The 26,326-nt window shown below is 51.5% G+C and overlaps 1 protein-coding gene across 1 annotated transcript in view; it reads left to right on the top strand.

Annotated features, from left to right (window-relative positions):
• Window positions 1-26,326, top strand: part of LOC144822877 (solute carrier family 13 member 1-like) — a 701,886-nt gene that overhangs the window by 473,285 nt on the left and 202,275 nt on the right. The gene's annotated exons all lie outside the window — the stretch shown is intronic.

Below are 26,326 nucleotides of genomic sequence, written 5' to 3'. Positions count from 1 at the left end.
TTATTCACCGTCAAGATGCCAGAAGGGATGAAGGTGTGCGTTTACAAAATACATGTGTTATGTTATAGTATATGTTCCAACATATGTAACATTCCACTGTAAAAGGGATTCTTGCCAGGTTTTTCACTTTTAGTGTTACATTATAGGATCTTTCTAACACCATTGAACAGGTGGGGCAGGTAGCAAGAGAACAAAACCGAAATAAGTTGTGTTTAATGTCTTATCTCGAAATCAGATTTGGAGCTGCCAGACTAGGGTGACATAATTAGTGGGCTTCCAGACAGAAAATGGAGTTAAACTGGGGTTTCTGCTGTCAGAAATCTAAAAATTCCTTTGGTAAGTCTAGTTGAGTCCTGGTCCTCATTAGGAAGACGTTCCTCGAGCATAAAGAAAACAAGAGATGAGCCAGGCGCAACCCTGTCATACTTCGGCATCAAAGATAAAATGTTCAGGACATTCTTCATTGACACTATTTGTCACTGTGACTTATTGTTGAGCAAACATATGCTTTAGGATATCCACAAGTCCATCTTCTATACACGCAGCATTTATGATGCTCTAAAGCTCATTACTGTTTACACAATCAAAAGCCATGGATAGAGCCATTAACGTTAAATGAATAGTTCCTTCATACTGTTTTCTATCCTTCTCTCTTAATAATTACAGGCACAAACGTTGACTTGCTGTGCCAGCACGTTTTGTAATCCACTATTTAAAAAAATATATATAAATATTTTTTTGTTTGTTTTTCTTTCAATACAGGTACTGCATACATTTACAGGCAGTTAATTCAAGAGCATTGCAACATAAACATCCAGATGCAGAAAGACGTGTAACATCGATACATATATTAGTGTTGCATATTTCTCAAATACCCAGTCTCTCAGTCTCACCCTTTTACTCTCCTGCACTTCCTTTCTATTCGAGTTGGGACTTTTCTGGCGAACCCTCCCCCAGAAGGCCATAATATTGAATCCATAGGTTCCAGATTTTCTTAAACTTCTTTGGACATCCTCTGGCTATGTATGTGTTTTTTTCCCCTGACATGCATAAGTCTAGTCCCTTTTTACACTCACACAATGTGGGTAGCTGCGCCGTTCCCCACTTGCGTGCCAGATCTCGCTTGGCAACCACTAGGTCCAGGTTGGCCTATATTAATTTTTTCGCGGATAGATCAACATCCGTGGATATACCTAACAGCACAAATTTGGGGTCCATAGGTATCTTATTTCCTAATATCTCTTCTAGCTCTGCCGTTATGGTTCCACAATATCCCTGTATCTCTTGACATTCCCAGATCGCATGAATGTATGTGCCTGTATCGTGGGTACATTTGAGGCAGTTAGGAGTGTCAGCCCTTCCCATTTTGTGTAGACGAGATCTGTCATAATACATCCTATGCAATATCTTAAACTGAATGAGGCGGAGTCGCGACTTAATCGCTACTTCTCGTGGGTGAATCAATGCGGTCTCCTAGTCAAAGTTGTCCATGGCTCCCAGTTCTAGTTCCCACCTTGCCTATAGCTTCGTGAGTGTGTCTGGCTTACTATTGATCACAGTTCGATACATCCAAGAGACTGCTTTCTCGTTAATTTACTCCATGAGGAGTCTTCCCTCTAGGTGGGCATATTCAGCGAGGGTCTCCGTATCTATTTTCTGTGTCCTCCATGCGTGAGCCAACTGTCTGTATTTGTACTATTGCTTCTGATGTATTTCATATTCCTTTTGGAGATGTGAAAAGGTAGCAGTTCTTTATGATTTACTATATCCTTGATATTAGAGATGCCCAACAAATCCCATTTCTTAAAGCCCTTTAATTTTGCAAATTCTCTGAGTCTCCCCCACACAGAGTGGGGTCTCTCTTGTGACTTGATCACTCCATTTCATCTGCCTTTCTGCTTTATTCCACACGTTTATCGCTACGTGTGTGGCTTCTAATAAATTCTTGGCTCCCTTCCCACCGTAGAGGTTGGGAGTGTGGGGGCATGTCTCGAATTGTGTACACTCTAGTGCATACGTAGGATGGTCCCCTGGCATGTGTTCCCAGTCATTAATAACAAATAAATGGGTCGCCTTATAGTATGCCCTGATATCTGGGAGTGACATACCCCTGTTGTATTGGTTTTGTTGCAGAGTGGCAAGCACCACTCTGGGGGTCCCACCATGCCAAAGAAATGTCCAGAGCACCTCATCCGTCCTAACAAAGACATCTTCTGGGAATGCGTAGTATGTGTTCTGAAGTATATATGTGAATTTAGGTAGTGATATCATTTTGTATTGTGCAGCCTTCCCTAGGAGTATCAGGGGCAATGTTTTCCACCTTTCTATGGCAGCATTAACTTCTGCGATGACTCGATACAAGTTTTTATTAAGAGCTTCTGGTCTATTCACTGAGACATATACACTTAAGTATTTTATCCCATCTTTTTCTATTTTGAGCTGTCCCTTGTTCTCCTGCGGTTTGAAGCCCTGGGTTGCTGGGTATATGCAGGACTTCTCCCAGTTAATTGTATATCCTGCGTGCTTCCCGTACCATTCGAAAGCGCCCAGGACATTTGGGAGACTGACCCTAGGGTTTGTAACATAGAGAAGGATATCTTCCGCATAGAGTGATATGCGTTCATCTGTGGCCCCGTTCTCATCTCCTTGAAAGCCAGACATCTCCTGGTGTGCCCTGAATATACACACAAGAGGCTCTAGGACTAGGGCAAAGAGTAGTGGGGAGAGGGGACACCCCTGTCTTTTACCACGTTCTATTGTAGACTCTCTAGAGATTGTTCCTTTGACCCTCACACGGGTCCAATGGTTTTTCATAAAGGATAGTTATCCAGTGTCTAAATTTGGGGCCAAATCCACATTTCTCTTGGACCAGCATGAGAAAGGGCCAATGGACTGTGTCAAATGCTTTTTCTGCATCTAACAACAGTTTTAAATGTGGATCTGACCTGGTACTCGCAATTTTAAGCCAATTATGGAGTTGTTGCAGGTTTAACGTAGTTGACCTTTTAGGCATGAAACCAGATTGGTCTCAATGAATGAGGTTTGGGATTACTGTTGTGAGCCTACTAGTTAGTATGCAGACTAAGATCCTTGTCTCCATATATAAGAGTGGGATAGGTCGATGGGAACTGCACCTCTCTGGCAGTTTCCCTTTTTTGTGTATTACCACTATTGTGGCTGTCCGGAGGTCCTGCAGGAGAATGCCCACTTTTTGCGTTTCTAAAAATAATTTCAGGAGGTGGGGGCTTAGTAGGTCTGCATTCTGTTTGTAAAGCTCTGATGGTAGTCAGTTGGGGCCTGGGGGTTACCCAGGCTTCAGGGAACTGATGGCTTCCCTAATCTCTGTGAGTGTGAACTCCTCTTCTAATGTTTGGGCTTCACTTGTTCGAGGCATATGAGCTGTAGATTGTATACTTTGCATAGATCGCCATCTAGTGTTGGGCTCGGATGCTTGCACTTTGATTTTCTTCGAAGAAGTCTTTGTAGTCACGAGGTAGGTGACTCCTCCTTACAATAATAGCGCGCATAGGCATCGACTCCATCTCCAGATTGTTTTGCAAATAGAAAGAAATGTCCATTTGTGATGTATCTAAGTAAGATAACACTGCAACAGATAAAGGTACCCAGGGAGGCGGGTGGGCGTATATGAATCTACAGCTCTATATGCCAAAAACAGATGCATACTGGTAAGTAGCATTTTCCGTTTGAGGCATGTGAGCTGTAGATTATATACTTTGCATAGACTATACTGCAGTTCTGTTTGTTGCGGTGGCTAAACTGTATCTGTTGCAGTAATTTGAAAAAGTGTTCTTAATACAGCCTGGCCCACACTAGCTTGTTGTTTTGCATGCACATCTACACAATAGTGTTTTGTGAAGGTGTGAGTTGTAGACCAAGTTGCAGCTGTGCAGATGTAATCTAAGGGTATGTTCCCTAAGAATGCCATAGAAGCCCCTGGTTTGCATGTGGAGTGCACTCTAGAGGGAACGGTTAATGTACGTTTTGCTTTAATGTAGCATATTTGGATGTATTTAACTATCCATCGTGCAATACCAGTTTTTGAAATGGGATTCCCTTTATGTGGTTGTGAAAAAGCAACAAAAATTTGGTTTGTTTTCCGGAAAGACTAAGGGGCATATTAACAAGCGGCAGCGATAATTATCGCTGACTGCTTTTAGCGTGAGGAAATCTATCGCTGGCGATAATCTCTATGTTAGCGTTGTATTAACAACGCTTAACGCCATGGAGATGAAAATCCCAGCGATAACGGGGATTATCGCTGTTTTCAATGGAATATCGCTGTTTTTCTAGTGATATTCCATTGAAAATGGCGATAACCTTGTTGATAGGGCCTGTGGTCTTAGCCACATAATCCCCCCCCATTACAGGTATGCCTAAATCAGGAATTTAGCAGACGTTAAATTCCTGACTTAAGCCCCTGTTAGCGATATAAATCGTAACGCTAACGTGGCCTCGTTGTTAATATCGCAAAGCCCCGTTAGCGATAGATTTCCCTGAAGTATTCCCAGACACGCCTACCACACGCCTACCTTGCATCTCATTAGAGATGAGAGGCTAGGCGATAAAAAATCCGGCCGCTAAGCGTTGAAAACCAACGCTAAGTGGCCTTGTTGATACGGCGATAAAATTATCGTCGCTTAGCGTCCGAAAACGGACGCTAAAGCGGCGATAATGTATTTATCGCCGCCTTGTTAATATGCCCTTTAGTTCTTTCAATGTAGTAAAGTATTGCTTTTTTGATGTCTAGTGTTTGAAGAGCACGTTCTGCCACTGAGTCTGGTTGAGGGAAAAAAACTGGTAGTTCAATCGACTGATTGAGGTGAAAGGCAGAAACAACTTTAGGTAAAGATTTTGGATTAGTCCTAAGAACCACTTTGTTGCGATGAATTTGCAAAAATGGTTCTTTTATGGTTAAAGCCTGGAGCTCACCAATGCTCCTAAGAAATGTGATGGCTACAAGGAAAGCTACTTTCCAGGTGAGGAATTTTAGTTCGCATTTGTGCAACAGTTCAAATATGTTCTGGTATGGAAAATATTAAGGTTCCAAACTGGAGAGGGTGGAACTCTAGGAGGTATGATTCTTTTGAGTCCTTCCATAAAAGCTTTAATAGCTGATACACTGAAAAGAGACAAGTGTTGTCTGTTTTGTAGATAAACTGCTCTCATAGCAAGATAGCATTAAAGGCTTCGTAGTAATGAGCGAAAGCAGTCGCTATCTCAGTGGGTGTGGTGCAGGTTTGACCATCTTTGGACTCTAACTGAATAACCCATCTTGCTTCTAGCTCTTTCTTGCTGAGCTATGCAAGCACCTTACCCACCTTATCCCCGGCATCCTATAGGCGCCGGTACATGGCTTGAATCGCATTTTGCGCATCTCTCTGGGCAAGGGCCAAATATTCCCGGCAGAAAACTTATAACTTCCGCAGTAGCGAAGGATCTTCACTGGCTAGGGCTTGTTTTTCTAGTAGGAGGAGTTTTGATTCAATTTCGGGTCACTGATCTGTTTCTCTATATTTTTATGCGCTATTAAGGTTTGGGCTCTGTTTCTGAGGACTGTTTTGTAGGCCTCCCAGAGTATTGTAGCAAATCCTACGGAGCCTACATTTTCTTTAAAAAAATCTCTATGTCTGTTATAATTTCCTGGGCGACTTTGGGGTCCTTAAGTTCTCAGGCATTGAGTTTTCGGCCATTGTTAGTTTGCTTTCTGTTTTTACCCACTGTGAGCTAGAGAGGCGAGTGATCTGAGAGGCCTCTAGCCAGATTCTCTGCTTTCTGATTCTCTAATACTTCCCCAGCCGGAGCGAAGTCATAATCTATTCTGGAAAAGTGTATGCCTTGGTATGCAGAGGCTGTCTACACCACAAATCAGCCAATGCTAATGTGCCCGTGAAGCGTTTGAGTTGTGTATCTTTGGAGCACAAATGAATACAACTAAACTATATACTAACAAAGAAAGAGAAAGCAACAAATGCACACAAACAGGGGGTGAGGAGAAGGGCTCCTCGCCAGCTTACTGTCCCTTCTGCCTCCAGACAGCCCATTGTTGGACGTCATTCTTCATTCCCACTTTGTCAAGTCACTAATGCTGGTTCCTGCAACATTCCATCAGAGTTCGGTTCCTCAAGGAGGGTAATGTCCTGTAGCAATGGATGATCACTGTCCGGATCTGAGGAGATTTCCCGTTCTGTATGCTCCGGGGTGTGCTTCTGTGCTGTCCCTGTTTTGCAAGTCCTCCTTCTTGACTGGTCTTGCGGGCGAGTGTCTTTGGAGTTTGACGCCTGTGATACTGTATTGATAGTTTTCCTACCTCGATATGGTATAGCCCTTCCAAAGTCTCCTGAGCAGCCTGCGTTGAGTTTCAGTTTTAGCTTCTGCAGTTTAAGTCTGTTATCTGCAGGGGGACCCCTTCTGTAGGATTCAGCTTGATCCCCGGTTGCTCTTTTTTGGGGGGTGTTCCTCTATCCATTGCCATGCCTCTTCTGGGGTGTGAAAGAAGAACGTTTTGAACTAGTACATTACTTTTTGTTTGCCCGGAAAGAGTAACATATATTGTATCTGTAGATTCCGCAGCTTTTTTTTCACTGAGTCAAATGTCTTGCGTTGCTTTTGCACCTCTCTCGAGTAGTCTGGAACACCATTATTTTGGTATTCACAATTTGGATATCTCCGGTATGTCTCATTTCTCTGAGAATTAGGTCCCGGTCCTGATAGTTTAAACAAGCATTTACAATGCAACGGTTTCGCCTTTGCCAAAGTTAGAGCTATTGGCATTGTAAATGACAATATTTTTATTTATGTGTTGGTTTTGAAAACAGATAAATAAATGGCATTGTCATTTACATTGCCAACAGCTTAATCTCTTGCAAATGTAAGACCTATTGTACCCTACTGGATTTCACTGAAGAAATTCAGAGTCTGGTCTGCACGTGTCACGTGACAGATGCCCAATTGACAGCTGAGGGGGTTAAATCGTGCTGGGGTGGCACATTAAGGCAACGCTTGCTGAAAGCACTACACTACCCTACTGGAGTGTCAGTCTTTTTGGACATGGTCCACTCACTCATCTTGAAACAGGAAGCTCGCCACCAGTTCCACAAAAAATACCGTCATTAAATCTTTCCTTTTTAAGGGTTGGACATTTCAGTTGGCGTCTGCTCTCAGTCACGCTCGTCTTGTCGCCCATTGTCAATCACGCGCCTCTCTGTGCCTGGCTGTCAAGTACCGGCGCCATCCTAGTGCGCATCTTCAGTCAGCCACGGTGTGCTAGCCAACCAAACTGCATTATGGGATGGCATGGTGGGTTAAAGAACCTGTTTTACAAACATGTGTCCGTGCTTGTGAGGAGGTAGTGCACCTGTTGAGGGAGAGAGAGTGTGTTTGCATATGTGCGTGGATGCATGTGTGTGTGTGAATAAGCACTTCCAAGATTTAGTGGGACTAGAGTTTTTATCTACAAATCATTGTTTTCAGCTGTGTTCTAATGGAATCAAAGCAACACTACACCCCCCATAATGCATAGTGTGATCACATAAAAGTACAGAACTGGAAAGAGTGTCCATAATGACCAGCAAGACGGTTTTCACCCTAAGAAGGATGTGCTTCAGTCTCCAGTGCCACGGGCGAGTGGAAACACACACTGTGCTGGTGGAGAAGTAGAAGAAGTACAAGTGTCCATAGAAGAGAAGTAGAGGGGATGCACTCTCCATTCCCTATGCACTCTCCACTCCCTATGCACTCTCCACTCTCCACTCCGTATGCACTATCCACTCCCTATGCACTCTCCACTCCCTACGCACTCTCCACTCTCCACTCCCTACGCACTCTCCACTCTCCACTCCCTACGCACTCTCCACTCTGCACTCCCTACGCACTCTCCACTCTCCACTCTCCACTCCCTATCCACTCTGCACTCCCTATGCACTCTCCACTCTGCACTCCCTATGCACTCTCCACTCCCTATGCACTCTCCACTCCCTATGCACTCTCCACTCCCAATGCACTCTCCACTCTCCACTCCCAATGCACTCTCCACTCTCCACTCCCTATGCACTCTCCACTCCCTATGCACTCTCCACTCCCTCGAGCTGCACTCCCCATGCACTCTCCACTCCCTATGCACTCTCCACTCCCTATGCACCCTCCACTCCCTATGCACTCTCCACTCCCTATGCACTCTCCACTCCCTATGCACTCTCCACTCCCTATGCACTCTCCACTCCCTATGCACTCCACTCCCTATGCACTCTCCACTCCCTATGCACTCTCCACTCCCTATGCACTCTCCACTCCCTATCCACTCTCCACTCCCTATCCACTCTCCACTCCCTATCCACTCTCCACTCCCTATGCACTCTCCACTCTCCACTCCCTATGCACTCTCAATTCCCTATGCACTCTCCACTCCCTATGCACTCTCCACTCCCTATGCACTCTCCACTCCCTATGCACTCTGCACTCTCCACTCCCTATGCACTCTGCACTCTCCACTCCCTATGCACTCTGCACTCTCCACTCCCTATGCACTCTGCACTCCCTATCCACTCTCCACTCCCTATCCACTCTCCACTCCCTATGCACTCTCCACTCCCTATGCACTCCCTATGCACTCTCCACTCCCTATGCACTCTCCACTCCCTATGCACTCTCCACTCCCTATCCACTCTCCACTCCCTATCCACTCTCCACTCCCTATGCACTCTCCACTCTGCACTCCCTATGCACTCTCCACTCCCTATGCACTCTCAACTCCCTATGCACTCTCAACTCCCTATGCACTCTCCACTCCCTATGCACTCTCCACTCCCTATGCACTCTCCACTCCCTATGCACTCTCCACTCCCTATGCACTCTGCACTCTCCACTCCCTATGCACTCTGCACTCTCCACTCCCTATGCACTCTGCACTCTCCACTCCCTATGCACTCTCCACTCTCCACTCCCTATGCACTCTCCACTCCCTATGCACTCTCCACTCCCTATGCACTCTCCACTCCCTATGCACTCTCCACTCTCCACTCCCTATGCACTCTCCACTCTCCACTCCCTATGCACTCTCCACTCTCCACTCCCTATGCACTCTCCACTCCCTATGCACTCTCCACTCCCTATGCACTCTCCACTCCCTATGCACTCTCCACTCCCTATGCACTCTGCACTCTCCACTCCCTATGCACTCTGCACTCCCTATGCACTCTGCACTCCCTATGCACTCTGCACTCTCCACTCCCTATGCACTCTGCACTCTCCACTCCCTATGCACTCTGCACTCTCCACTCCCTATGCACTCTCCACTCCCCACTCTGCACTCCCTATGCACTCTGCAGTCCCTATGCACTCTCCACTCCCTATGCACTCTCCACTCCCTATGCACTCTCCACTCCCTATGCACTCTCCACTCCCTATGCACTCTCCACTCCCTATGCACTCTGCACTCTCCACTCCCTATGCACTCTGCACTCTCCACTCCCTATGCACTCTCCACTCCCTATGCACTCTGCACTCTCCACTCCCTATGCACTCTCCACTCCCTATGCACTCTGCACTCTCCACTCCCTATGCAATCTCCACTCTGCACTCTCCATGCACTCTGCACTCCCTATACACTCTCCACTCTGCACTCTCTATGCACTCTGCACTCCCTATGTACTCTCCACTCTTCACTCTCTATGCACTCTGCACTCCCTATGCACTCTCCACTCTCCACTCCCTATGCACTCTCCACTCCCTATGCACTTTCCACTCTCTATGCACTCTGCACTCCCTATGCACTCTGCACTCCCTATGCACTCTCCACTCTGCACTCTCTATGCACTCTGCACTCCCTATGTACTCTCCACTCTTCACTCCCTATGTACTCTCCACTCTTCACTCCCTATGTACTCTCCACTCTTCACTCTCTATGCACTCTGCACTCCCTATGCACTCTCCACTCTCTATGCACTCTCCACTCCCTATGCACTCTCCACTCCCTATGCACTCTCCACTCCCTATGCACTCTCCACTCCCTATGCACTCTCCACTCTCCACTCCCTATGCACTCTCCATGCACTCTGCACTCCCTATGCACTCTCCACTCTGCACTCTCTATGCACTCTGCACTCCCTATGCACTCTCCACTCTGCACTCTCTATGCACTCTGCACTCTCTATGCACTCTGCACTCCCTATGCACTCTCCACTCTGCACTCTCTATGCACTCTGCACTCCCTATGTACTCTCCACTCTTCACTCTCTATGCACTCTGCACTCCCTATGCACTCTCCACTCTCCACTCCCTATGCACTCTCCACTCTCCACTCCCTATGCACTCTCCACTCTCTATGCACTCTGCACTCCCTATGCACTCTGCACTCCCTATGCACTCTCCACTCCCTATGCACTCTCCACTCCCTATGCACTATGCACTCTCCACTCCCTATGCACTCTCCACTCCCTATGCACTATGCACTCTCCACTCCCTATGCACTCTCCACTCCCCACTCTGCACTCCCTATGCACTCTCCACTCCCTATGCACTCTCCACTCTCCACTCCCTATGCACTCTCCACTCCCTCGAGCTGCACACCCTATGCACTCTCCACTCCCTATGCACTCTCCACTCCCTATGCACTCTCCACTCCCTATGCACTCTCCACTCCCTATGCACTCTCCACTCCCTATGCACTCTCCACTCTGCACTCCCTATGCACTCTCCACTCTGCACTCCCTATGCACTCCCACTCCCTATGCACTCTCCACTCCCCACTCTGCACTCCCTATGCACTCTCCACTCCCTATGCACTCTCCACTCTCCACTCCCTATGCACTCTCCACTCCCTCGAGCTGCACTCCCCATGCACTCTCCACTCCCTATGCACTCTCCACTCCCTATGCACTCTCCCCTCCCTATGCACTCCACTCCCTATGCACTCTCCACTCCATATGCACTCTCCACTCCCTATGCACTCTCCACTCTCCACTCCCTATGCACTCTCCACTCCCTATGCACTCTCCACTCCCTATGCACTCTGCACTCTCCACTCTCCACTCCCTATGCACTCTCCACTCCCTATGCACTCTCCACTCCCTATGCACTCTCCACTCTCCACTCCACTCCCTATGCACTCTGCACTCCCTATGCACTCTTCACTCTCCACTCCCTATGCACTCTTCACTCCCTATGCACTCTTCACTCTCTATGCACTCTTCACTCCCTATGCACTCTTCACTCCCTATGCACTCTTCACTCCCTATGCACTCTGCACTCCCTATGCACTCCCTATGCACTCTGCACTCTCCCCCCCCTATGCACTCTCCACTCTCCACTCCCTATGCACTCTCCACTCCCTGTGCACTCCCTATGCACTCTCTATGCACTCTCCACTCTGCACTCCCTATGCACTCTGCACTCCCCACTCTGCACTCCCTATGCACTCTGCACACCCTATGCACTCTGCACGCCCTATGCACTCTGCACTCTCCACTCCCTATGCACTCTCTATGCACTCTGCACTCCCTATGCACTCTGCACTCCCTATGCACTCTGCACTCCCTATGCACTCTCCACTCCCTATGCACTCTCCACTCCCTATGCACTCTCCACTCCCTATGCACTCTGCACTCCCTATGCACTCTCCACTCCCTATGCACTCTCCACTCCCTATGCACTCTCCACTCCCTATGCACTATGCACTCTCCACTCCCTATGCACTCTCCACTCCCTATGCACTATGCACTCTCCACTCCCTATGCACTATGCACTCTCCACTCCCTATGCACTCCCCACTCTGCACTCACTATGCACTCTCCACTCCCTATGCACTCTCCACTCTCCACTCCCTATGCACTCTCCACTCCCTCGAGCTGCACTCCCTATGCACTCTCCACTCTCCACTCCCTATGCACTCTCCACTCTCCACTCCCTATCCACTCTCCACTCTCCACTCCCTATCCACTCTGCACTCCCTATGCACTCTCCACTCTGCACTCCCTATGCACTCTCCACTCCCTATGCACTCTCCACTCTCCACTCCCTATGCACTCTCCACTCTGCACTCCCTATGCACTCTGCACTCCCTATGCACTCTCCACTCTCCACTCCCTATGCACTCTCCACTCTGCACTCCCTATGCACTCTCCACTCCCTATGCACTCTCCACTCCCTATGCACTCTCCACTCCCTATTCACTCTACACTCCCTATGCACTCTCCACTCTCCACTCCCTATGCACTCTCCACTCCCTATGCACTCTCCACTCTCCACTCCCTATGCACTCTCCACTCCCTATGCACTCTCCACTCCCTATCCACTCTCCACTCCCTATGCACTCTCCACTCTGCACTCCCTATGCACTCTCCACTCCCTATGCACTCTCAACTCCCTATGCACTCTCAACTCCCTATGCACTCTCCACTCCCTGTGCACTCTCCACTCCCTATGCACTCTCCACTCCCTATGCACTCTCCACTCCCTATGCACTCTGCACTCTCCACTCCCTATGCACTCTGCACTCTCCACTCCCTATGCACTCTGCACTCTCCACTCCCTATGCACTCTCCACTCTCCACTCCCTATGCACTCTCCACTCCCTATGCACTCTCCACTCCCTATGCACTCTCCACTCCCTATGCACTCTGCACTCTCCACTCCCTATGCACTCTGCACTCTCCACTCCCTATGCACTCTGCACTCTCCACTCCCTATGCACTCTGCACTCCCTATCCACTCTCCACTCCCTATCCACTCTCCACTCCCTATGCACTCTCCACTCCCTATGCACTCCCTATGCACTCTCCACTCCCTATGCACTCTCCACTCCCTATGCACTCTCCACTCCCTATCCACTCTCCACTCCCTATCCACTCTCCACTCCCTATGCACTCTCCATTCTGCACTCCCTATGCACTCTCCACTCCCTATGCACTCTCAACTCCCTATGCACTCTCAACTCCCTATGCACTCTCCACTCCCTATGCACTCTCCACTCCCTATGCACTCTCCACTCCCTATGCACTCTCCACTCCCTATGCACTCTCCACTCCCTATGCACTCTGCACTCTCCACTCCCTATGCACTCTGCACTCTCCACTCCCTATGCACTCTGCACTCTCCACTCCCTATGCACTCTGCACTCTCCACTCCCTATGCACTCTGCACTCCCTATCCACTCTCCACTCCCTATCCACTCTCCACTCCCTATGCACTCTCCACTCCCTATGCACTCCCTATGCACTCTCCACTCCCTATGCACTCTCCACTCCCTATGCACTCTCCACTCCCTATCCACTCTCCACTCCCTATCCACTCTCCACTCCCTATGCACTCTCCACTCTGCACTCCCTATGCACTCTCCACTCCCTATGCACTCTCAACTCCCTATGCACTCTCAACTCCCTATGCACTCTCCACTCCCTATGCACTCTCCACTCCCTATGCACTCTCCACTCCCTATGCACTCTCCACTCCCTATGCACTCTGCACTCTCCACTCCCTATGCACTCTGCACTCTCCACTCCCTATGCACTCTGCACTCTCCACTCCCTATGCACTCTCCACTCTCCACTCCCTATGCACTCTCCACTCCCTATGCACTCTCCACTCCCTATTCACTCTCCACTCACTATGCACTCTCCACTCTCCACTCCCTATGCACTCTCCACTCTCCACTCCCTATGCACTCTCCACTCTCCACTCCCTATGCACTCTCCACTCCCTATGCACTCTCCACTCCCTATGCACTCTCCACTCCCTATGCACTCTCCACTCCCTATGCACTCTCCACTCCCTATGCACTCTCCACTCCCTATGCACTCTGCACTCCCTATGCACTCTGCACTCCCTATGCACTCTGCACTCTCCACTCCCTATGCACTCTGCACTCTCCACTCCCTATGCACTCTGCACTCTCCACTCCCTATGTGCTCTCCACTCCCCACTCTGCACTCCCTATGCACTCTGCAGTCCCTATGCACTCTCCACTCCCTATGCACTCTCCACTCCCTATGCACTCTCCACTCCCTATGCACTCTCCACTCCCTATGCACTCTCCACTCCCTATGCACTCTGCACTCTCCACTCCCTATGCACTCTGCACTCTCCACTCCCTATGCACTCTCCACTCCCTATGCACTCTGCACTCTCCACTCCCTATGCACTCTCCACTCCCTATGCACTCTGCACTCTCCACTCCCTATGCAATCTCCACTCTGCACTCTCCATGCACTCTGCACTCCCTATGCACTCTCCACTCTGCACTCTCTATGCACTCTGCACTCCCTATGTACTCTCCACTCTTCACTCTCTATACACTCTGCACTCCCTATGCACTCTCCACTCTCCACTCCCTATGCACTCTCCACTCCCTATGCACTTTCCACTCTCTATGAACTCTGCACTCCCTATGCACTCTGCACTCCCTATGCACTCTCCACTCTGCACTCTCTATGCACTCTGCACTCCCTATGTACTCTCCACTCTTCACTCCCTATGTACTCTCCACTCTTCACTCCCTATGTACTCTCCACTTTTCACTCTCTATGCACTATGCACTCTCCACTCTCCACTCCCTATGCACTCTCCACTCCCTATGCACTCTCCACTCCCTATGCACTCTCCACTCCCTATGCACTCTCCACTCCCTATGCACTCTCCACTCCCTATGCACTCTCCACTCCCTATGCACTCTCCACTCTCCATGCACTCTGCACTCCCTATGCACTCTCCACTCTGCACTCTCTATGCACTCTGCACTCCCTATGCACTCTCCACTCTGCACTCTCTATGCACTCTGCACTCTCTATGCACTCTGCACTCCCTATGCACTCTCCACTCTGCACTCTCTATGCACTCTGCACTCCCTATGTACTCTCCACTCTTCACTCTCTATGCACTCTGCACTCCCTATGCACTCTGCACTCCCTATGCACTCTCCACTCCCTATGCACTCTCCACTCCCTATGCACTATGCACTCTCCACTCCCTATGCACTCTCCACTCCCTATGCACTATGCACTCTCCACTCCCTATGCACTCTCCACTCCCCACTCTGCACTCCCTATGCACTCTCCACTCCCTATGCACTCTCCACTCTCCACTCCCTATGCACTCTCCACTCCCTCGAGCTGCACACCCTATGCACTCTCCACTCCCTATGCACTCTCCACTCCCTATGCACTCTCCACTCCCTATGCACTCTCCACTCCCTATGCACTCTCCACTCCCTATGCACTCTCCACTCTGCACTCCCTATGCACTCTCCACTCTGCACTCCCTATGCACTCCCACTCCCTATGCACTCTCCACTCCCTATGCACTCTCCACTCCCTATGCACTCTCCACTCCCTATGCACTCTCCACTCCCTATGCACTCTCCACTCCCTATGCACTCTGCACTCTCCACTCCCTATGCACTCTGCACTCCCTATGCACTCTCCACTCCCTATGCACTCTCCACTCCCTATGCACTCTCCACTCCCTATCCACTCTCCACTCCCTATCCACTCTCCACTCCCTATCCACTCTCCACTCCCTATGCACTCTCCACTCTCCACTCCCTATGCACTCTCAATTCCCTATGCACTCTCCACTCCCTATGCACTCTCCACTCCCTATGCACTCTCCACTCCCTATGCACTCTGCACTCTCCACTCCCTATGCACTCTGCACTCTCCACTCCCTATGCACTCTGCACTCTCCACTCCCTATGCACTCTGCACTCCCTATCCACTCTCCACTCCCTATCCACTCTCCACTCCCTATGCACTCTCCACTCCCTATGCACTCCCTATGCACTCTCCACTCCCTATGCACTCTCCACTCCCTATGCACTCTCCACTCCCTATCCACTCTCCACTCCCTATCCACTCTCCACTCCCTATGCACTCTCCACTCTGCACTCCCTATGCACTCTCCACTCCCTATGCACTCTCAACTCCCTATGCACTCTCAACTCCCTATGCACTCTCCACTCCCTATGCACTCTCCACTCCCTATGCACTCTCCACTCCCTATGCACTCTCCACTCCCTATGCACTCTGCACTCTCCACTCCCTATGCACTCTGCACTCTCCACTCCCTATGCACTCTGCACTCTCCACTCCCTATGCACTCTCCACTCTCCACTCCCTATGCACTCTCCACTCCCTATGCACTCTCCACTCCCTATGCACTCTCCACTCCCTATGCACTCTCCACTCTCCACTCCCTATGCACTCTCCACTCTCCACTCCCTATGCACTCTCCACTCTCCACTCCCTATGCACTCTCCACTCCCTATGCACTCTCCACTCCCTATGCACTCTCCACTCCCTATGCACTCTCCACTCCCTATGCACTCTGCACTCTCCACTCCCTATGCACTCTGCACTCCCTATGCACTCTGCACTCCCTATGCACTCTGCACTCTCCACTCCCTATGCACTCTGCACTCTCCACTCCCTATGCACTCTGCACTCTCCACTCCCTATGCACTCTCCACTCCCCACTCTGCACTCCCTATGCACTCTGCAGTCCCTATGCACTCTCCACTCCCTATGCACTCTCCACTCCCTATGCACTCTCCACTCCCTATGCACTCTCCACTCCCTATGCACTCTCCACTCCCTATGCACTCTGCACTCTCCACTCCCTATGCACTCTGCACTCTCCACTCCCTATGCACTCTCCACTCCCTATGCACTCTGCACTCTCCACTCCCTATGCACTCTCCACTCCCTATGCACTCTGCACTCTCCACTCCCTATGCAATCTCCACTCTGCACTCTCCATGCACTCTGCACTCCCTATACACTCTCCACTCTGCACTCTCTATGCACTCTGCACTCCCTATGTACTCTCCACTCTTCACTCTCTATGCACTCTGCACTCCCTATGCACTCTCCACTCTCCACTCCCTATGCACTCTCCACTCCCTATGCACTTTCCACTCTCTATGCACTCTGCACTCCCTATGCACTCTGCACTCCCTATGCACTCTCCACTCTGCACTCTCTATGCACTCTGCACTCCCTATGTACTCTCCACTCTTCACTCCCTATGTACTCTCCACTCTTCACTCCCTATGTACTCTCCACTCTTCACTCTCTATGCACTCTGCACTCCCTATGCACTCTCCACTCTCTATGCACTCTCCACTCCCTATGCACTCTCCACTCCCTATGCACTCTCCACTCCCTATGCACTCTCCACTCCCTATGCACTCTCCACTCTCCACTCCCTATGCACTCTCCATGCACTCTGCACTCCCTATGCACTCTCCACTCTGCACTCTCTATGCACTCTGCACTCCCTATGCACTCTCCACTCTGCACTCTCTATGCACTCTGCACTCTCTATGCACTCTGCACTCCCTATGCACTCTCCACTCTGCACTCTCTATGCACTCTGCACTCCCTATGTACTCTCCACTCTTCACTCTCTATGCACTCTGCACTCCCTATGCACTCTCCACTCTCCACTCCCTATGCACTCTCCACTCTCCACTCCCTATGCACTCTCCACTCTCTATGCACTCTGCACTCCCTATGCACTCTGCACTCCCTATGCACTCTCCACTCCCTATGCACTCTCCACTCCCTATGCACTATGCACTCTCCACTCCCTATGCACTCTCCACTCCCTATGCACTATGCACTCTCCACTCCCTATGCACTCTCCACTCCCCACTCTGCACTCCCTATGCACTCTCCACTCCCTATGCACTCTCCACTCTCCACTCCCTATGCACTCTCCACTCCCTCGAGCTGCACACCCTATGCACTCTCCACTCCCTATGCACTCTCCACTCCCTATGCACTCTCCACTCCCTATGCACTCTCCACTCCCTATGCACTCTCCACTCCCTATGCACTCTCCACTCTGCACTCCCTATGCACTCTCCACTCTGCACTCCCTATGCACTCCCACTCCCTATGCACTCTCCACTCCCCACTCTGCACTCCCTATGCACTCTCCACTCCCTATGCACTCTCCACTCTCCACTCCCTATGCACTCTCCACTCCCTCGAGCTGCACTCCCCATGCACTCTCCACTCCCTATGCACTCTCCACTCCCTATGCACTCTCCCCTCCCTATGCACTCCACTCCCTATGCACTCTCCACTCCATATGCACTCTCCACTCCCTATGCACTCTCCACTCTCCACTCCCTATGCACTCTCCACTCCCTATGCACTCTCCACTCCCTATGCACTCTGCACTCTCCACTCTCCACTCCCTATGCACTCTCCACTCCCTATGCACTCTCCACTCCCTATGCACTCTCCACTCTCCACTCCACTCCCTATGCACTCTGCACTCCCTATGCACTCTTCACTCTCCACTCCCTATGCACTCTTCACTCCCTATGCACTCTTCACTCTCTATGCACTCTTCACTCCCTATGCACTCTTCACTCCCTATGCACTCTTCACTCCCTATGCACTCTGCACTCCCTATGCACTCCCTATGCACTCTGCACTCTCCCCCCCCTATGCACTCTCCACTCTCCACTCCCTATGCACTCTCCACTCCCTGTGCACTCCCTATGCACTCTCTATGCACTCTCCACTCTGCACTCCCTATGCACTCTGCACTCCCCACTCTGCACTCCCTATGCACTCTGCACACCCTATGCACTCTGCACGCCCTATGCACTCTGCACTCTCCACTCCCTATGCACTCTCTATGCACTCTGCACTCCCTATGCACTCTGCACTCCCTATGCACTCTGCACTCCCTATGCACTCTCCACTCCCTATGCACTCTCCACTCCCTATGCACTCTCCACTCCCTATGCACTCTGCACTCCCTATGCACTCTCCACTCCCTATGCACTCTCCACTCCCTATGCACTCTCCACTCCCTATGCACTATGCACTCTCCACTCCCTATGCACTCTCCACTCCCTATGCACTATGCACTCTCCACTCCCTATGCACTATGCACTCTCCACTCCCTATGCACTCCCCACTCTGCACTCACTATGCACTCTCCACTCCCTATGCACTCTCCACTCTCCACTCCCTATGCACTCTCCACTCCCTCGAGCTGCACTCCCTATGCACTCTCCACTCTCCACTCCCTATGCACTCTCCACTCTCCACTCCCTATCCACTCTCCACTCTCCACTCCCTATCCACTCTGCACTCCCTATGCACTCTCCACTCTGCACTCCCTATGCACTCTCCACTCCCTATGCACTCTCCACTCTCCACTCCCTATGCACTCTCCACTCTGCACTCCCTATGCACTCTGCACTCCCTATGCACTCTCCACTCTCCACTCCCTATGCACTCTCCACTCTGCACTCCCTATGCACTCTCCACTCCCTATGCACTCTCCACTCCCTATGCACTCTCCACTCCCTATTCACTCTACACTCCCTATGCACTCTCCACTCTCCACTCCCTATGCACTCTCCACTCCCTATGCACTCTCCACTCTCCACTCCCTATGCACTCTCCACTCCCTATGCACTCTCCACTCCCTATCCACTCTCCACTCCCTATGCACTCTCCACTCTGCACTCCCTATGCACTCTCCACTCCCTATGCACTCTCAACTCCCTATGCACTCTCAACTCCCTATGCACTCTCCACTCCCTGTGCACTCTCCACTCCCTATGCACTCTCCACTCCCTATGCACTCTCCACTCCCTATGCACTCTGCACTCTCCACTCCCTATGCACTCTGCACTCTCCACTCCCTATGCACTCTGCACTCTCCACTCCCTATGCACTCTCCACTCTCCACTCCCTATGCACTCTCCACTCCCTATGCACTCTCCACTCCCTATGCACTCTCCACTCCCTATGCACTCTGCACTCTCCACTCCCTATGCACTCTGCACTCTCCACTCCCTATGCACTCTGCACTCTCCACTCCCTATGCACTCTGCACTCCCTATCCACTCTCCACTCCCTATCCACTCTCCACTCCCTATGCACTCTCCACTCCCTATGCACTCCCTATGCACTCTCCACTCCCTATGCACTCTCCACTCCCTATGCACTCTCCACTCCCTATCCACTCTCCACTCCCTATCCACTCTCCACTCCCTATGCACTCTCCATTCTGCACTCCCTATGCACTCTCCACTCCCTATGCACTCTCAACTCCCTATGCACTCTCAACTCCCTATGCACTCTCCACTCCCTATGCACTCTCCACTCCCTATGCACTCTCCACTCCCTATGCACTCTCCACTCCCTATGCACTCTCCACTCCCTATGCACTCTGCACTCTCCACTCCCTATGCACTCTGCACTCTCCACTCCCTATGCACTCTGCACTCTCCACTCCCTATGCACTCTGCACTCTCCACTCCCTATGCACTCTGCACTCCCTATCCACTCTCCACTCCCTATCCACTCTCCACTCCCTATGCACTCTCCACTCCCTATGCACTCCCTATGCACTCTCCACTCCCTATGCACTCTCCACTCCCTATGCACTCTCCACTCCCTATCCACTCTCCACTCCCTATCCACTCTCCACTCCCTATGCACTCTCCACTCTGCACTCCCTATGCACTCTCCACTCCCTATGCACTCTCAACTCCCTATGCACTCTCAACTCCCTATGCACTCTCCACTCCCTATGCACTCTCCACTCCCTATGCACTCTCCACTCCCTATGCACTCTCCACTCCCTATGCACTCTGCACTCTCCACTCCCTATGCACTCTGCACTCTCCACTCCCTATGCACTCTGCACTCTCCACTCCCTATGCACTCTCCACTCTCCACTCCCTATGCACTCTCCACTCCCTATGCACTCTCCACTCCCTATTCACTCTCCACTCACTATGCACTCTCCACTCTCCACTCCCTATGCACTCTCCACTCTCCACTCCCTATGCACTCTCCACTCTCCACTCCCTATGCACTCTCCACTCCCTATGCACTCTCCACTCCCTATGCACTCTCCACTCCCTATGCACTCTCCACTCCCTATGCACTCTCCACTCCCTATGCACTCTCCACTCCCTATGCACTCTGCACTCCCTATGCACTCTGCACTCCCTATGCACTCTGCACTCTCCACTCCCTATGCACTCTGCACTCTCCACTCCCTATGCACTCTGCACTCTCCACTCCCTATGTGCTCTCCACTCCCCACTCTGCACTCCCTATGCACTCTGCAGTCCCTATGCACTCTCCACTCCCTATGCACTCTCCACTCCCTATGCACTCTCCACTCCCTATGCACTCTCCACTCCCTATGCACTCTCCACTCCCTATGCACTCTGCACTCTCCACTCCCTATGCACTCTGCACTCTCCACTCCCTATGCACTCTCCACTCCCTATGCACTCTGCACTCTCCACTCCCTATGCACTCTCCACTCCCTATGCACTCTGCACTCTCCACTCCCTATGCAATCTCCACTCTGCACTCTCCATGCACTCTGCACTCCCTATGCACTCTCCACTCTGCACTCTCTATGCACTCTGCACTCCCTATGTACTCTCCACTCTTCACTCTCTATACACTCTGCACTCCCTATGCACTCTCCACTCTCCACTCCCTATGCACTCTCCACTCCCTATGCACTTTCCACTCTCTATGAACTCTGCACTCCCTATGCACTCTGCACTCCCTATGCACTCTCCACTCTGCACTCTCTATGCACTCTGCACTCCCTATGTACTCTCCACTCTTCACTCCCTATGTACTCTCCACTCTTCACTCCCTATGTACTCTCCACTTTTCACTCTCTATGCACTATGCACTCTCCACTCTCCACTCCCTATGCACTCTCCACTCCCTATGCACTCTCCACTCCCTATGCACTCTCCACTCCCTATGCACTCTCCACTCCCTATGCACTCTCCACTCCCTATGCACTCTCCACTCCCTATGCACTCTCCACTCTCCATGCACTCTGCACTCCCTATGCACTCTCCACTCTGCACTCTCTATGCACTCTGCACTCCCTATGCACTCTCCACTCTGCACTCTCTATGCACTCTGCACTCTCTATGCACTCTGCACTCCCTATGCACTCTCCACTCTGCACTCTCTATGCACTCTGCACTCCCTATGTACTCTCCACTCTTCACTCTCTATGCACTCTGCACTCCCTATGCACTCTGCACTCCCTATGCACTCTCCACTCCCTATGCACTCTCCACTCCCTATGCACTATGCACTCTCCACTCCCTATGCACTCTCCACTCCCTATGCACTATGCACTCTCCACTCCCTATGCACTCTCCACTCCCCACTCTGCACTCCCTATGCACTCTCCACTCCCTATGCACTCTCCACTCTCCACTCCCTATGCACTCTCCACTCCCTCGAGCTGCACACCCTATGCACTCTCCACTCCCTATGCACTCTCCACTCCCTATGCACTCTCCACTCCCTATGCACTCTCCACTCCCTATGCACTCTCCACTCCCTATGCACTCTCCACTCTGCACTCCCTATGCACTCTCCACTCTGCACTCCCTATGCACTCCCACTCCCTATGCACTCTCCACTCCCTATGCACTCTCCACTCCCTATGCACTCTCCACTCCCTATGCACTCTCCACTCCCTATGCACTCTCCACTCCCTATGCACTCTGCACTCTCCACTCCCTATGCACTCTGCACTCCCTATGCACTCTGCACTCCCTATGCACTCTGCACTCTCCACTCCCTATGCACTCTGCACTCTCCACTCCCTATGCACTCTGCACTCTCCACTCCCTATGCGCTCTCTACTCCCCACTCTGCACTCCCTATGCACTCTGCAGTCCCTATGCACTCTCCACTCCCTATGCACTCTCCACTCCCTATGCACTCTCCACTCCCTATGCACTCTCCACTCCCTATGCACTCTCCACTCCCTATGCACTCTGCACTCTCCACTCCCTATGCACTCTGCACTCTCCACTCCCTATGCACTCTCCACTCCCTATGCACTCTGCACTCTCCACTCCCTATGCACTCTCCACTCCCTATGCACTCTGCACTCTCCACTCCCTATGCAATCTCCACTCTGCACTCTCCATGCACTCTGCACTCCCTATGCACTCTCCACTCTGCACTCTCTATGCACTCTGCACTCCCTATGTACTCTCCACTCTTCACTCTCTATACACTCTGCACTCCCTATGCACTCTCCACTCTCCACTCCCTATGCACTCTCCACTCCCTATGCACTTTCCACTCTCTATGCACTCTGCACTCCCTATGCACTCTGCACTCCCTATGCACTCTCCACTCTGCACTCTCTATGCACTCTGCACTCCCTATGTACTCTCCACTCTTCACTCCCTATGTACTCTCCACTCTTCACTCCCTATGTACTCTCCACTTTTCACTCTCTATGCACTCTGCACTCCCTATGCACTCTCCACTCTCCACTCCCTATGCACTCTCCACTCCCTATGCACTCTCCACTCCCTATGCACTCTCCACTCCCTATGCACTCTCCACTCCCTATGCACTCTCCACTCCCTATGCACTCTCCACTCCCTATGCACTCTCCACTCTCCATGCACTCTGCACTCCCTATGCACTCTCCACTCTGCACTCTCTATGCACTCTGCACTCCCTATGCACTCTCCACTCTGCACTCTCTATGCACTCTGCACTCTCTATGCACTCTGCACTCCCTATGCACTCTCCACTCTGCACTCTCTATGCACTCTGCACTCCCTATGTACTCTCCACTCTTCACTCTCTATGCACTCTGCACTCCCTATGCACTCTCCACTCTCCACTCCCTATGCACTCTCCACTCTCCACTCCCTATGCACTCTCCACTCTCTATGCACTCTGCACTCCCTATGCACTCTGCACTCCCTATGCACTCTCCACTCCCTATGCACTCTCCACTCCCTATGCACTATGCACTCTCCACTCCCTATGCACTCTCCACTCCCTATGCACTATGCACTCTCCACTCCCTATGCACTCTCCACTCCCCACTCTGCACTCCCTATGCACTCTCCACTCCCTATGCACTCTCCACTCTCCACTCCCTATGCACTCTCCACTCCCTCGAGCTGCACACCCTATGCACTCTCCACTCCCTATGCACTCTCCACTCCCTATGCACTCTCCACTCCCTATGCACTCTCCACTCCCTATGCACTCTCCACTCCCTATGCACTCTCCACTCCCTATGCACTCTCCACTCTGCACTCCCTATGCACTCTCCACTCTGCACTCCCTATGCACTCCCACTCCCTATGCACTCTCCACTCCCCACTCTGCACTCCCTATGCACTCTCCACTCCCTATGCACTCTCCACTCTCCACTCCCTATGCACTCTCCACTCCCTCGAGCTGCACTCCCCATGCACTCTCCACTCCCTATGCACTCTCCACTCCCTATGCACTCTCCCCTCCCTATGCACTCCACTCCCTATGCACTCTCCACTCCATATGCACTCTCCACTCCCTATGCACTCTCCACTCTCCACTCCCTATGCACTCTCCACTCCCTATGCACTCTCCACTCCCTATGCACTCTGCACTCTCCACTCTCCACTCCCTATGCACTCTCCACTCCCTATGCACTCTCCACTCCCTATGCACTCTCCACTCTCCACTCCACTCCCTATGCACTCTGCACTCCCTATGCACTCTTCACTCTCCACTCCCTATGCACTCTTCACTCCCTATGCACTCTTCACTCTCTATGCACTCTTCACTCCCTATGCACTCTTCACTCCCTATGCACTCTTCACTCCCTATGCACTCTGCACTCCCTATGCACTCCCTATGCACTCTGCACTCTCCACCCCCTATGCACTCTCCACTCTCCACTCCCTATGCACTCTCCACTCCCTGTGCACTCCCTATGCACTCTCTATGCACTCTCCACTCTGCACTCCCTATGCACTCTGCACTCCCCATCCTGCACTCCCTATGCACTCTGCACGCCCTATGCACTCTGCACGCCCTATGCACTCTGCACTCTCCACTCCCTATGCACTCTCTATGCACTCTGCACTCCCTATGCACTCTGCACTCCCTATGCACTCTGCACTCCCTATGCACTCTCCACTCCCTATGCACTCTCCACTCCCTATGCACTCTCCACTCCCTATGCACTCTGCACTCCCTATGCACTCTCCACTCCCTATGCACTCTCCACTCCCTATGCACTCTCCACTCCCTATGCACTATGCACTCTCCACTCCCTATGCACTCTCCACTCCCTATGCACTATGCACTCTCCACTCCCTATGCACTATGCACTCTCCACTCCCTATGCACTCTCCACTCCCCACTCTGCACTCACTATGCACTCTCCACTCCCTATGCACTCTCCACTCTCCACTCCCTATGCACTCTCCACTCCCTCGAGCTGCACTCCCTATGCACTCTCCACTCTCCACTCCCTATGCACTCTCCACTCTCCACTCCCTATCCACTCTCCACTCTCCACTCCCTATCCACTCTGCACTCCCTATGCACTCTCCACTCTGCACTCCCTATGCACTCTCCACTCCCTATGCACTCTCCACTCCCTATGCACTCTCCACTCTGCACTCCCTATGCACTCTGCACTCCCTATGCACTCTCCACTCTCCACTCCCTATGCACTCTCCACTCTGCACTCCCTATGCACTCTCCACTCCCTATGCACTCTCCACTCCCTATGCACTCTCCACTCCCTATTCACTCTCCACTTCCTATGCACTCTCCACTCTCCACTCCCTATGCACTCTCCACTCCCTATGCACTCTCCACTCTCCACTCCCTATGCACTCTCCACTCCCTATGCACTCTCCACTCCCTATGCACTCTCCACTCCCTATCCACTCTCCACTCCCTATGCACTCTCCACTCTGCACTCCCTATGCACTCTCCACTCCCTATGCACTCTCAACTCCCTATGCACTCTCCACTCCCTATGCACTCTCCACTCCCTATGCACTCTCCACTCCCTATGCACTCTCCACTCCCTATGCACTCTGCACTCTCCACTCCCTATGCACTCTGCACTCTCCACTCCCTATGCACTCTGCACTCTCCACTCCCTATGCACTCTCCACTCTCCACTCCCTATGCACTCTCCACTCCCTATGCACTCTCCACTCCCTATGCACTCTCCACTCCCTATGCACTCTCCACTCCCTATGCACTCTCCACTCTCCACTCCCTATGCACTCTCCACTCTCCACTCCCTATGCACTCTCCACTCCCTATGCACTCTCCACTCCCTATGCACTCTCCACTCCCTATGCACTCTCCACTCCCTATGCACTCTCCACTCCCTATGCACTCTGCACTCTCCACTCCCTATGCACTCTGCACTCCCTATGCACTCTGCACTCCCTATGCACTCTGCACTCTCCACTCCCTATGCACTCTGCACTCTCCACTCCCTATGCACTCTGCAC

This window comes from Lissotriton helveticus, chromosome 3_1, assembly GCF_964261635.1.
Source record: "Lissotriton helveticus chromosome 3_1, aLisHel1.1, whole genome shotgun sequence".
Taxonomy (NCBI): domain Eukaryota; kingdom Metazoa; phylum Chordata; class Amphibia; order Caudata; family Salamandridae; genus Lissotriton; species Lissotriton helveticus.
The sequence above is the reverse complement of the archived record's forward strand: the minus strand, read 5'-3'. Positions and strand labels throughout refer to the sequence as shown.